The sequence below is a fragment of the Pseudopodoces humilis genome, chromosome 4 (genome assembly GCF_049639895.1).
Source record: "Pseudopodoces humilis isolate 2021_Gansu_Grassland_sample_001 chromosome 4, ASM4963989v1, whole genome shotgun sequence".
Taxonomy (NCBI): domain Eukaryota; kingdom Metazoa; phylum Chordata; class Aves; order Passeriformes; family Paridae; genus Pseudopodoces; species Pseudopodoces humilis.
The window spans coordinates 22,499,947-22,512,204 of record NC_142203.1 but is presented as its reverse complement, the minus strand read 5'-3'; positions in this window follow the sequence as shown (position 1 = coordinate 22,512,204).

Sequence of the window (12,258 nt, the reverse complement as noted above, 5' to 3'; positions counted from 1 at the left end):
GCTTTGTGGCTTATTAAGAGATAGGCTTTCATGTGTGAAAGCTTGGCCACAACAACCATGAAGCAATCAAATTTCAAATCTCTATTTATGACATGTTGTGATTCTTGGGACTTTCCTGCACCAGGTCAGGAGCTGGACTCTGATGATCATTGTGGGTCCTTTCCAATGCAGGATCTTCTGTGATTCTATGATAGATAGATAGATAGACAGACAGATAGATAGATAGATAGATAGATAGATAGATAGATAAATAGATAGATACATACATACATATACACACACAATACACTTATGTATCTGTAATATATATTACGTATTATACATTACACAAAATACATCTATGTACAATACATGTATATTTTATGTTTCAGAGAGGGACAATGAAGGTGATGAAGAGGATGGAGCACAAGTCTTATGAAGACCAACTGAGGGAACTGGAGCTACCTAACCTTGAAAAAAGGAGGGTCAGGGGAAACCTTATCATTCTCTATAAATTATACAACTTCTGAAAGGAGGTTGTATTGAGGTGGGTGTGAGTCTCTTCTACCAGGTAATATGTGACAAGGCCAAGAGGAAATGGCCTCAAGTTTTGACAGAGTTTAAGATTAGATATTAGGAAAAAAATTCTTAATTGAAAGGGTTATCAAGTGTTGTGACTGGCTTCTCAGGAAGACGTTGAAGCTGGCATCCCTGAAAGTATTCAAGAAACCTGTGCATATGGCACTTGAGGATATGGTGTGGTGGGGATGGGGCTAGGTTGCTGTTTGGACTTGATGATCCAAGAGGTCTTTTGCAACCTTAACTATTCATGATTCTATACAACTGACCACATACATTTATAAGTTACTGCTCAGACTGCTCCCTTGCCCCTCTTGAATGCCTTCCTTGGTGAGAGTTGCATTAAATAATCAGATGATCTGAGAACCCACCAGCACTAGGCCAATGGGCAGAGGATTTTTGGGGACATTTTATTAAGATGCCCTGGATTCCAAAACTCTGCTTTGAAGTTGAGCAGTAGGAACTTGCTTGAGAAGGGAAATTAAAGTGGGTATTCCAAAGTAAACAAAGCCTTTTTTAATTTTAGAGGTTATGGAGCAAGATTTCTCTCCAAAAGCAGGAGTGTAAATAAAGCATTACCACATTCCAATTAACATTTCTGCATGTTAGATCTTTAAAATACTTCTGACCAACTTACTTCTTATTTCCAGTCATTAGCTTTAGTGTCACAAACCTCCCTTGACATTTACCAGTTATTGATCTTCTTTCCAGCTCTGCTCCAAGAGTGGGGGCATGACAGATTTGCTTTACACAAAGTCAAACCTAATGTTGCACAATTGTTGCTGCCATGATATTCAGGCCATTTATGGGGCTTAGTAGATGCACTCCAGCCCTTACACCATAAGAAAATTAAAATAAATAAGCTAACTAAAAGACAATAGACTTTATGTGCTTTGTTACTTCAGTCTATAACTAGATTATTTCCTTAACTAACCCCTCCTATCCTCCTTTGTTGTGTCAGTCTTGGCAGAGGTAGAAATCCAATTTATATTTATCATGCTGCTATCTGTACAAGAGTTTCCATCTCTCTTACTCCCTCCAAATGTCTGATGTTTGTACACAGGAAGAAATGAGATAGAAAAACTTGGGAACTGAATGCTTTTATACTTAGAGCAATATTCATTTACTGTGGAAGGGAATTTGTGCCCACGCTATGACCATTCTTGCTCTTAGGGCAACAGATTGGCAAAAACATTCTGTCCTTGAAGATGAGGCTATGACCTGGAACTGAGCACCTGAAGCTGGGAGCATGTGGTCCTGCCCTCCTCACTGTTCCTGCAGTGTCAGATCCTGCCACACAGCCAGAGCTGATGTAACAGAGATGACTTTGGACACAGGTTCTCCACCAGAGCCCTAGAGGAGAGTGATGGTGATCAGAAATTGCATATAGCTGGCTAGCTTAAGCTCTCTTCCAAGGACTTTTTCACCTGGTCCAAGGCAGCTCCTTGAAATACATTTTAAAATAAATCCAGCAGGATCATATCTTCAAAGGAGGCACCACTCCCATCTAATCACAAAACACACAGCTTTTTATTGCTTGGTTTTACTGGCCAGGAGAAGCCGAGGGCTGTTCACAGCTGGGGCCAGTGATGAAGGCGATAATATTAATTAACTTCACCCCAAAGAGCATAAATAGGCTCAATTAACTTACACTTGAAATTGCTTTGAAACTCTCACAGAAAAGTAACTGTGTTCTCTATCACTTATTCCAAATCAGTTATTCCAATTTAATTACATTCTTCTTATAATTCTTATGTTTATCTTTTGCAAAAAAATATAGAAGCTAATGAAGCTGTCATTTTGAAATTCTCAAGAAAATATCTGAAGATCACATCACAGATGGTAAGAAGTATAAAAAAAATAAAATAAAATCAATGAAATATTGAAAAAAGACAAAAACCTAGGACTATATAATTAAATCAATACTCCAGAAATCTAAAAACCTGAATATGATCTAATAAACAAAAGGTGTCAAACCTTAAAAACACTGGGGTTTTTTTTGTTGGTTTTTTGTTTCAGTTTGGGTTGGTTGGTTGGTTGGTTGGTTGTGCATACTAATCTACTCAGTAAACCACAGTTTTACAAATATTCTGTTGCTAAACATGATAATAAAGTAATAAGAGGGTAATTCTCATTTCTACAGTAGGATCTTTAAAAGGCTATATTAAATGGTAAAGTAATCTTTGTCCACAGGCTGGAAAAATATATGTCTCACTTAGCTGGGCCAAAATCACAAAAGAAAGAATATGGTCTCTTCATCTACTTTAATTATCTGTAACAACAGTTCTCTACTTCAATTATGCTAGCTAAACAACTACCTGGACTTAAATATTGTTTACATAATGAGAATGTTGGAGAAGACCCCGATGACAGTACACAGCACAAACATGTTTTCAAAAGTGTAGCAAAAATGAGCCGCTAATTCTTACCAATTTTGTAGGCTGGTTTTGAACACCTCTCTGGCAACACAGGACTGTTTAGTTTGCTTCCCACTTAACACATGCAAATATAGACATATGCAGAAATGAATGCATTTTTAATTCTTAAATATAGAGGTGGAGTTTCACCTGTCTTACCACACACTCCTTATGCACAGGGAGTAGTCTGCGGGAAATATCAAAGCAACAAATAAATCAGACTGTTCCCACTGAACAGCTTAGCTTCACCTTCAGTAGTCTTCCTAAGGACAGAGTTGAGGAAAAGGATTAGCTGCAGACATCAAAAGGATGAAGTATATCTTTGAAATCCCTTCACAGTCCAGTATTTTGTTTATGACCAAAGCCCCTGAGCTGCATGTGAAAGTCAGTTTCCATGGATATTTAAATGACACTTTTATCTGGCATATCAGAACAACACACTTTGATACTTCAAAGACTTGCAAGGTCACCTCTGAGCCATCCTCAAATTCATTTCTGTCAAGCAATCAACATTTCTTGTAAGCAACAAACAGTGCTTGTGGCTTGTCAGTGTGACCAAATTGGAAAAGAATTGAAAATGTGGAGTACTGAAGCAGAGAAGATTAACCACACCAGCAACCTGTGACAGAAAACCAAACACCTTTGCTATCTGTTCTTTCCTAGCCTCCTGCTCCTCCACACTGCTTTGTTCTCCCTACACTGCAGAATAAGCCACAGGTATTTTTGTGATGTGCAATGATTCATCTCTGAACTGAAGACCAAGGCATTGACTCTGCGAACATGTCCATCTACCTTTCCTATGCTGATATGCCACTGAAATAAATAAGATTGCTCACTCTGTAAATCAGACATGTTTGATGAATTGAGCCTTTTATTTGTGCATGACATATTTTATGGGAGAATCATTTCAAGGCCAGCAAATTATGAAATCTTGGGACTTCAGTTCAAGCTGTCTGTCATCACATGCAAAAAAAAAAAAAAAAAAAAGAAAAAAAGAAAGAGAAAATCAGATGTAGTAAAAGCTGAAATAAAATTATTGGGAAGAAATTAACAGCAATGAAAATGCTTTTTAAATCAATGCTTCAATTTTGAAATAGCTATTATAAACATTTGTGCTTGCAATGGCTTGCAGTTAAATTTTAAAAATAGCACTTAAATATGCATGTTAATAACATCCAGAAGGCATTTCTTTCAAGCCTGTTTGGGCTGTTGAAGGCTTTAATTTAACCACAGCATTCATTTATGTCTAGCAGTTAGAATTTTCTTTTAAGCTCAAAGGAGCCGAGAGTTATAACTATGATCTAATTGGTAAGGAATGAAGAATGTTTTTCATGTTTTATAGACAGAATGAATCCTGATCATTTTACTGCAGTAAATTATAGAGTGTTCTGCTCACTGTGTCTCCCTCTGGAAGTATGGGCCTATATCTCATTAAACTATAAAAATAACTTGCAGTGTTCGGCTCTCCTCGAAAGCTATCCTGCCAAGGTATGTTATTTTTATATCACTAATGCATGCCAGAGAGTCTGTCCAGAGAAAGTTAGGTTTTTTACAGCCTAAAACTAAATTAATTTATAGCTACATCCACATGTCAGAGGGGACACATAAGGAACCTAAACTGCTATAGAAAACAATAATTTATTATTGATTTCCAGCTCCTTTTTAAAAGCAGCTGCAATTTATTGGCTTCTCAGTTCTTTCCTCTCCAGTACAAATGATCTAAACAATGCTAGCAATGAAGCAAAGCAGCTCCTCTGGGTATGGCAAATGACATAAAAGTCAGATATGCTTTACCTCCTTTTGGCTTAAGACAAATGGTCATCACTGAAATGAGAAAAAAAATGATCAGAGTATCAGGAATGTATGCTTTTTTAAATTTCCTTTTTTTTTTTTTTAAGATGTGTGTGATTAGGCAAGATATCTCATTTCATTAATTGTTTGACTTTGAAATACAAGCTAGCATTTCACACATTTTTAAAGCTATGTAATTGTCATTTGGTTGTACATTTTAGCTGAATTTAGCTGCAGTAAAGGCAGTATACCACAAATGATAAATTACATACACTTAATCCTGTGGTAATGCCTTAGGTCTGTGTTAAAAAAAAAAAAAATCAAAAAGGCAGACATTACAGAATTGCTACTGCAGCCACTGGAGTCTAAATTGCCAACCCTTTAAAGCAAGGGTAGAGTGGATTGGAAAAGAAAAAAGTAACTCAAGAGCCAAGGTAAGAATGAGCCCAGCACCAGGAACACTCTTCAAGGAGCACAGCAGTAAGATAAGAACAGTAATCTCTTTTCTCCCAGCAGCACAGTGATTAACCACAGATATCTCCTTTCAGAGCAAAATAGTCTACAAAATTGTTCTCATCTTAGGAGTATACAGGAGTACACTAAAAATTACAGTAATAATTTTGAAAACACAGGCGTATTTGTTATTTCTTTTTTCTATGGAGGAAAAAAAAATCACTCTGTTGCTAGGAAGTTTATCTCAAGTTAGTTCTTCTGTACAAGGTTTTGTTGTCAGTGCCATAGTTCCTTCCCTGAACAGTCTTAACTCCAAGGTCCTGGCCTGGCCTTTTGTCCACAGTCCTTCTTTGAGCAGCATTTTCTTCTCAGAGAATGAACAGCCAGTATCCCAAGAGAGGAAAACAGGCAAATGTCTCAGACTGACATGTGAAGCCCTTTGCGTTTTGCTCATTGGTGATTACTGGCATGCACACCCTTCCTTGGAACTGCAGGTTAAAGCAGGTCTTGGTCCCTTTGGAAATAACTCTCAGAACTAAAGGACATGCATCTTTCACCCCAAGGTATGACCATGACTGATGAGGAACACAAGGGAAGGTCAGTCAGTTACACCAGACAGGAAGCCAGACTCAAAGTAAGTAATTCCATGCTCAGGTCATGAGTTTCAACACGCAGGCTTCTGGACCAGATTTCCATGCATATCCTTGCAAAACAAACCAAAAAAGAGGGAAGAGTAAACAGGCAATGACAAAAACTCTCTCATATCTGCCAATACCATCCATCTTACACAAAGAAATGGAAAAGTTCTGAAATGAAAAGCAAAGAATGATGAAATTATTACTTCACAGGACTATTTATACCCATAAAGAGTAATGGAAACATGGAAGTAGAATCAGAGAGGGTGCTGAATGACAAAGATCCTGATTTATTAGATGTAACAGAATTTGTCAAGAATAGTCGCCTGCCAGTTAGAATCATTAAATCTAAATTTGGAAAAAAAAGGTCTAACAGCCACCCTACACATTTTAGAGAGCTGCTAGGACCACTGTGAGAAGCCTTCCTTCAAAAACAGAAGGACTAAGGATAAAGACAGAATCACAGGCATTTGTTACTGACCAAAGGCACGTGAGAAGAGGTCCTAGGGCAATGTGCAGGCTGCTCTCACCTACCAGCCACTATGCTACAGGGAAAATTTCACTACCTGCCATACTAGATGGAATTATAAACTGGGAATCAAGTCCTGCTCTGCATCTCTCTCTGATCTGACCTGTAACAGAGCACATGGAAAACTAGGTGCATAATTTTCTTTAATGTAGAAAAATTAACCAACCAAATACAAACAAGCAGACAAAAAAACCCAAAGAAACAAACAGCAAAACTGGCAACAGAAGAGAAGAGGGAAACACGCTGAGACAACAATTTTGTGTTATATAAATAGCTGGATTTTCACTAATCACTGTACGATTCAACTGTAGGAGAAACTGATCAAAAATGTAACCCTTTGCTCACACACAGCTAGCAAGAAATTAGTCCAAACTTCAGGAATTTGCAGGGTAGAGAGGAAGAACATCATTAGGAAATGTATTCAAGCACAGTTCAGGGGTTCAAACAGTCTGTGCAGTACCTCATAGTTCAAAAAGAAGTTAAAAGTATCATCCTCCACAGGGTAGCGCTCAGGCAGCAGCTGACACACATTCACCATGGAGTCACAGATGTACATTTTCTCAAGATAGGTTTCAGACTGCTAACACAGCTTCTCTCATCCCAGAGATGTGCATTAAAAACTGCCAAATGCGTGAAAATTTGTTAAACTTTGAGTCCCAAATATAAATAGATTTACAAGAGTGGCACACAACCACAGATAAAATTTATAGATGACTGTAATTACCAGAAGCACATAAGTACCAATATGAGAAATGAGGAAGTATATATAAATTTTTAGAAACTTGATTGTCTCAGCATTACCAAATATAGTTGTTAAGTATGATCCCACATAATTATGGTTTACAAAACTACAATTTACTCAAATTTGAAAGGGTAAAGATACAGTATTTAATAAAAAAATATACAGATGCTGCCACTCAAATATTTTCAGTGCTGTAAGTCCAAAAGTGTTTTGTATTTAATTTCTTTAAGTTTATCTGTTTTAAGTTTTACCTGAAAATTCAATGTGAATGAGGCTGAAATAAGTCCTGTTCCAGCTGAGCTAAATGCCTGTTGAATTTTAATTATACCAATTGTCTCTTTTAATGTGTTTTTGTGAAAAACTGATTATATTAAAGTATGCTATAATTGAATTATATCTTAGGCTATTATTTAGAATTATTTGTTGTGTTATTAGCCTTAGATTCCTGCGTAAACCCCACAAATTACAAATGTTTTAAATAATGTCATTCTGAGTAGAAATAGGTAAATTACATAAAATTGACGTCTTTGTGTTATTTGAAAGTAAAAGTAGGGGATATGTCATTTCTCACACACACACACACACTCTTTTCATTTTACATTTTTCCTTTTGCTCTGTGTAGATGAACCTGATACTCAAGAAGCAATGCCAAAGCCTTGGAAAGTTATCCCCATCAAAGACAAATTGTTATTTTTACATATATTATCATTGTTAAAGAACACATTTTCATAGCTCCAAAATTCTCCCCAGTGGGCAGCAGTCCATCTTACTGAACTACCTACCCATAATTCAGCCCAATTTCATGCAATTGTCTTTCTATGCTCGTGAAAGTCCATCGCTGAGCTGCAATGGAGACTATTTTCCATAGCCTCCAGGGAGGCAGATAATTTTGTTGGCTGCCTCCATTCCATTCGTCTTCTACTAAGTAAAGAAGGGATTGCCTTTTCCCTAATGCTGCCTACTTTCAGAAATCCAAACATCCATACAGTAGAAAGCACTAAATTAGTACAAATACTTAACTGCCTGAGAAGAAAGCTCTTCTTCCCCATGCAAAATCAGAGTCAGCCTTCACAACTGTAACTACTGGGAGCTTTTTCAGCCACAGGACTAGGTCTCCAGAAGCCAAATTCTAATAATATTTAAGTCTTGTGAGAAAAATCTGTGGCCAGAATGAAACTGAGCTAATGTTTTTCAAGGAAACTATATTTTCTTATGAATGCACCCTAGTTTACATTAAAATTAATAAGAAAATGAGGCTGTTCTAGGTCTCCTTTTATTTTCTAATACTCAAAATAACATTTAATTCACCACAGAAGAGGGAATTATTCCAACTCAGGTCATTCTGAGGCTTTTAAGTAACCATTATTAACTACTGCCACAGAATGAACATTCTAAATGGGTTTATTAATATTTTCAAGTTATTCAATTCTGCTTTGACATACTGGTTAGACATGGAAAAGTTTGATCAATGACAATAGAGGAAAACAAATTAGTTGCTGGAACTGATTTGAAATTCTAATACTTTTTCTAAACATTAGATAAGCTCTTTTTCTAGATCGAAGTCTACAATTCTCATGGAGAATCAACAGACAAGATAACTGAATATTTTCTTGCATAAATAAATAATCTGTAAAATATTTGAAGTTTTTGACCCTTATTCAGTCATGGGCCATAAAAGATCTAATTAAAAATTATATGTGCTCTCTTATTTCTATTTACACTACTGGAATAGACAAAAATTCTTGTTGTGAAGGATGGTTACAATAAAAGATTACAAAGACAAAATCCATGTTATTGTACAAACAATTTAAAATTAAAGCAACAACTTATCAAGTTAAAAATGAAGTTTGCTTCTGTGTGAGTGTATCCATGGAGAGCAGAAAAATAAAAAGGCTTTACTAATGGATGTTACAAGCACTGGGTTCACGTCAATATTTTTCTGCAAAAGGCTGTGGTTTAGTGTTCCAAAAATGCTGTTTTCCAGCAAAAGCTAATGCATTACAGCTTCTAATAGGTCCTGGAAATTCAGAACAGGATTTTACTACTTCCTCCTCACCACATTCTACAGGGGAATAAAAAGATTTCATTCTGAAGTAAAACAAATCTCACTGTATCCCTGTAAGTTTAGCCAAGCAAGATGATCATAGATGCATAGTCAATACTTCGACTCTTTCAGTGGAAGACAGTATTTCTGTAGAACTCCTAACATGTATTTGGCATCAGAAATACAGTACCTGGCTACTAGAAAAAAAAAATATATATATCTCCTTGTGTATACATAGATCTATCAACAATATATATTCTTTTTTCCATATAGCACATCAATAAGTAATAGGTTCAATTACACTCTGCTCATTTCCTCTCTTTTGTGTCAGAACAGTGACATTAATTTTAAGGAACTACACTAATTTTCCTGTCACTGAAATAGCTATTCTGTCCCATGACATGAAAGGAACAAGAGACCTACATCTTTACCACTGCCTCTAATGCAGCCACTTTCCAAAAACGTGGCTAAATGGACAGGCAGTGCAGAAGATTCAATCAGCTGACTGAGGGCCTGCTGGCTGACATTGCAAAATCAAGTGCCCCTCATTGAAATTCCCTGCCCGCGGTCCCTTTGCATTTATAACTGTGGGAAATCAGCTCTGCCACCTGAGCTGGCCTCAGCTGCCATGGCGTCACATGAAGATAGATGTGATCACTTACGGAGCTACAATAGGGAGCACTCTTCTGATCTGCTTTCATCTCGCTCCCTGATCTCAGATCAAAGCAGGGAGGCAAGCAGAGCAAGGGCATGTCTACACGGGGACATTACATCAATCTAGTTTGTTCACTCTAAGTGCACCAATTTAAATATATCTCATTGAAAGGCTTATGCTCCAGTTTGTCGGGTTAGCTTAAAGTATTTTTCTTATTAATCATAACACCCAAACAGCTCTGTACTTGTCTGAATCAACTGCCCCAACTTCCCAGCCAGTATTTCATGTCTCAGTGTTTGCAGCTGTGATTTTTTATTTTTTTTTTTCTGTGTTGTAAGAGGTCTATTTGAAATTAAAGAAATTTGTGGGCAGGAGAGAAAAACAAGTCAAATGAATGCACTCCTTGAAAACTTTCCTGGTGCCCATTAACATCATCAAAAGCATTACTCATCTGCTGACATGCAACATCAATGACCCATTGCTAAACACTGTAATTATTGTAATATGAGCTGAGCAACACATACATATTTGCCATAGCTCCACTGGGCAGAATTTCCCTTTTTGCAGAAACAAATGATTGTCCGTACAAATTCAGTATATCTGCTTTCCTCATGGGAAAAAAAAAAATGAGCAGGGATCATCTGTGCAGCAAGCACAAGGAGCTGCAGCTTCACATCACTGTGGAGCTTTTCTTCAGGTCACAGGATCACTGCTCCCAGGGGTAGAAGTGCAGCAGCTACTGCCATGCATGAGTTAATTCCTTTGGTGTTGGTAGACCAGCTGCCAGGAGTCCTGTTCTGGAGCTTTTCCAGGTCACCTGGAGAGTGTTGTCCTGTCTGAGGTCACCATGTTTTCCCTTTAGATGCAGGCTTTCTCTTCTGCTACTTAGAGACCACAAGGGATGAGTCAGAGGTCAGAAATAGGTGCTCCTGAGTCACCTGATCCTGAAAGACTTAGAAATACAACTCTGCCTGAACACAGGAAAGCGAATTCCAAAAACATTTGGTGACTTAAATTAATTTTTTTCTCCTGCCATACAGGAGAAATTTTGTTGCTGCAAAACATTTTTTTTTTAGCATATGGGAATCCAGGAGAAGTCAATTTCATAATGAGAGTTCTAATCACATTCAGCACGTCTGAAATCTGTCTCTGAAAATTAAGCAGTTTAGGGACAGTAAAATGAACTGTCATTACAAGAAAACACTAGGAGAAACCTAAATTATGAATTTAAGGTGAAGTGATTTTTTTTCATGTCTGCTAATGAACAATCCAAAATAAATCCAAATAAGGAGCCACAGAAGTTTTTAATAAGATCAATATATAAGATCAATATGTTTCTTTAAAATACCTAATTTTCCTGCAGCCTTTAAAAATGCATCATGTCAGATACTTAATGCATACAAGGTTTTCAAATAAAAATAATTCAATCTGTTGACTGACAAGGAAAGCAACAAGTTTCTGATATCTGCTTCTGAAAACACACGTTCAGCCCCTGAAACTTTCTGGTTTCATTTGGGAAACCATAGGGGCAGAAATAATTGTCCACCATGCGTGGTATAACCCCAAATACAGCAGCTATTAAACTCAAGACACTTTTTAGCACAGATTTACTTTCTCTTTCCCATTTAATAGCTTCAAACCTGTTCACCATGGATAATGAGTGACATTAAATGGCACAACAATTACAGCTACTGGTCTCTCCAATGCCAACCGGCAGCCCACATATGTCTACGGCTCTGAGTGTGAACAATGAATGATCTGGAGCTGGACAGGTACAAAATTATTTCCATACAGTCAGTAATGAAAATATTCTTTGGATACTTGAGGCAGCAAGTGTCCCTAACTGCACATTTTAATAATTGTCATTACAAGCTTTAATATATGTATATATGCTTCTACAACGTGCCATAAAAAGAATTTGAGATATTTTCAAAGAGATAAATCAAGTGGCTAGAGGAAACATTTATTACATTGTATTTTTGAAAAAACAAATGACCTGAGACAAAGAAAAAAAAAAAAAAAGCTGAAAAGTTATAACAAATTAAAATAGCCAGTTGTCATAGTTTATAAGTATTATAACTCCTTTACATTTAGAATTAAGTCAAGGAAAACATTACCAGAAAGGAATGTTTTCACGAAAAAGGTGCCCTACCTATGTAGCATTAATTATACTTTATTCTTGATACAAATCTTTGTCTTTTTAATACTTAGATGTTGACATTATGGTCTCAAAAGAACTTTAATCTTCAACTCTTAGCAATATCTGCAAGCCAAATAGTAAGTAAATTAACAAAACTAGTAATTTTGATTTTTAAAACTTGCATGCCAGGAATCACTTGAATTTCTTCAGCAAGCTGGAACATGATCAGTTGTGTGTATGCGCAAAAGTGCACTTACAGAGTGCAACAAAATCTAAAGATGTCATGCAGGTAGC